Raw genomic sequence first — 3,341 nt, 5'->3', positions numbered from 1 at the left:
TTATTTCTCTCCAGGGCATTTATGTTCTCGTGTAACATATCACATATTTTGTGTGTTTGTCTTACGTATTTATCTTCCCTGTGAGGGCAGGAATCTGCCTGTCTTTTCTGCTCTGTCCCTAGCACCTAGAAGAGTGTGGCACATGGTCGGTGCTCAACAAGTATTTGTTGATAAATGCCCCCATTCGTTTTCTTTTTCATGTAAAATTATATCTTACAAGGAAAGTGACTTGAAACAGTAGTTTCTTCCATAATCTGCGGCTCCATAAGTTGTTGATGGTTTTCCCCATGGACAGGGGAAGTGCTTTCTGGAGTTACCTTTTGTTCTTGCTTTGGATAGGTTTTCGTTCTGAGAATTGAGAAAAGGAATACTACTAGAATCCCAATTACCTTGTTTTTTCAGGATAACTGGAATGTGTTCTCTGGAGATGGTGATTTCCTTTGGGAAATGAACTGTCTAGGTAGTTGAAAGACCAAGCTAGAGAAATTCCCTGGGGACCTGTTGCCTGACAAGGTTTGGTACCCACAGATTTCTAAAGCTCCCAATACCTGACTCTTATCTTGGAACAGCTCCCATTTCCCCAGGGTTTTCACCCTTCTACCCTCCCCTGCAAACAAAGCCCTCCATCACCAAGAGGAAAATCCAAAGTCCTTAACATATTCTACAAGGTCCTACATGATCTGGCCCCTGACTACTCCTATCCCTCCCCACAGTGCCAAGCCTGCCCCTATCTACTTCCAGAACCTGCCAAACCAGCTCCTGTCAAGGCCATTGTACTTGCTGTTCCCTCCATTCACCCTGGAGATAGGCACATGACTCCTCACCTCTTTCAGGTCTTCACTCCTGTCTGCACAGCAGTGCCTACCTGACCATTCTCCTTACCTTGTCATCCCAGTACTTCATATCTCCTTTACCTGTTGTTTTTCTTCAGAGGAGTCATGTTTGTTTTGCATGTTAACTTGTTTATTTTTTGTTTTCTTCCACTAGAATATAAACTATGAGAACAGAGATTGTTGGTTTTTTTTCATTGCTATATGCCCAGCAGACCTAGAATAGTGTGCCTTAAATATTTGTTGACCGAAAACCTCGTAAGTTGTGATAACTCTTCTGTATCTGTGCGAGTGTTTTTGTGTGCTTGATCTATCAATAATTGCAAGATAGGTTGAAACCTCCCACTATAAGAATCATTTTGTCAATTTCTCCCTGTAGTTCTATTTTTATATTTTGAGGACAATATAATGGCACATATATTAGTAGTGTAAAATTGTTATAACTTCCTGGTGAAATTGAAAGCTTTTTAAGTAATGAGGGAAATAAATTGCAAAAAATGCCTGAATTTCCCATCCCTCCCTGTATGCACAGCTTTTGCAATGTGACTTTGCAGCTCCTCTGAGGATCTGGGCTGACCTTGTAGCTTGTGTTGGCCAAAAGAATGTGGCAGAAATTATATAGTTCTGAGCCTGAGCCTGAGCCTTAAGAATCCTTGAACGCTTCCCCATTCTCTCTTGGATCCCTGCCTCCAGCATGGGTTAGCCTGCTGGAGGGTGAGGAGCCACATGGAAAAGAGCTGAGGTCATCCAACACCAAGCAACAGCCAGCAGACCCCAAACATGCAAGCCTCACTAGGATCAGCATAGCCACCTATCTGACCTGCAGCCGCCCACAGATGCATGTGTGAGTCCATCTGGGACCAGAAGAACTGCCCAGCTGACTTACAGACTCATGAGCAGTAATAACTAGTCATTATGTTAAGCCTCTGAATTTTGAAATGGTTTGTTCTACAGCATTATTGTGGCAATAGATAATTGATGGTTAATGCCTCCTCATTTGGATTTCAGCCTTGCAAAGGCTTTCCCAACTGCCCAGGCAACCTAAATCAGCTTCCCAGTCTCTGTATAATTTGGGTGCATTACTTTCTCAATAATACTTACCCTCTCTGAAATGACTGTACTTCTTTATTATCTGTCTCCCACCCTGGACTGTAAACTGTGAGGGCAGAGAGGATATCCACTCTGGTCCCTCTCTGTCCCCTGAGCTGCAGTGCCCACTGAGTGCTGGAAATGCGGCCAGTCCAGCTTGAGCTGAGCTAAAAATGCAACATACCAACTGGGCTTCGAAGACTCAGTACAAAAAACACACAAAGTACCTCAATGTTTATACTGATTAAGTGTTGAAATGTTTTCAATATATTAAGTAGAATATGTTATTAAAATTTCATCTCTTTTTACCTTTTTTATGCAGTTACTAGAAAAAGTAAATCTGTGACTTACATTATATTTCTATGGGAGAATACTGTACTGATATAGAAGTTCAGTCAATATTTATTGAAGAAAAATATAAAATAGACTTACTGAAATAAATGAGCTATCAAGCCAGGGGTTCACGGGGAGGGAAGAGGAGTAATGAGTGGGCGAAGTGCCAAGAATGTTTAGGGTGGTGAAATGATTCTGTGTGACACTGTAATGGTGGGTGCATAATATTATGCATTTTCAAAACCCAGAGAACTGTATAACACAGAAAGTGAACCCTCATGTAAACTATGGACTTTAGTTAATAATGTATCAATATTGGCTCATTAATTATAACAAATACACCACACTAATGCTAGACATTAATAATAAGATGTGAGGGCGAGGAGCGAGGCATTTGAGAGCCCTCTATACTATCATATGCTCAATTTTTCTGTGAACTTACAACTTTTTAAAAAGTCTGTTTTAAAAAATGAATCCACTCTTGCAAGCCACTAGAATTGTATTTCTAAACATAAATTTAATAAACCACTTCCCTCTTTTAAAAAACTTTGGTGGCTCCCCACTGTCTCCCAGAAATAAGTGCGTATCCATTGGTATTTGCATTGGCATAGCCTTTTGCCACCCTACTACACCCCTGGTTCCCGCCACCTCTCCCCAGCTCTAACAAGACTACTCAACCCAGGGTCTCAAGCCTCCATGGCTGGACTCCCGCAATCCCCTCTGCCTGGATCGTCCTTGTTCTCCACTTGGACCTTATCATATCATACACGCTCCCATACAAGTCAATCATGCTGTCTTTCTTAGTTCCATGGGTTCTAAATTAAAAGTAGATACAGAGCCCTAGCCAGTTGGGCTCAGTGGATAGAGCGTTGGCCTGCGGACTGACGAGTGGCAGGTTCGATTCCGGTCAAGAGCACATGCCTGGATTTCGGGCTCGATCCCCCATGGGGGGTGTGCAGGAGGCAGCTGATCAAGATTCTCATTGATGTTTCTATCTCCCTTCCCTTCTGAAGTCAATAAAAATATATATTTAAAAAAAAAAGTAGATACAGAAAACCAGGCATATGGCATTTTGTGTCACTTTTTAAG

This window comes from Myotis yumanensis, unplaced genomic scaffold, assembly GCF_028538775.1.
Source record: "Myotis yumanensis isolate MYYU_CA2020_CCGP unplaced genomic scaffold, mMyoYum1.0.hap1 SCAF_13, whole genome shotgun sequence".
Taxonomy (NCBI): domain Eukaryota; kingdom Metazoa; phylum Chordata; class Mammalia; order Chiroptera; family Vespertilionidae; genus Myotis; species Myotis yumanensis.
The sequence above is the reverse complement of the archived record's forward strand: the minus strand, read 5'-3'. Positions refer to the sequence as shown.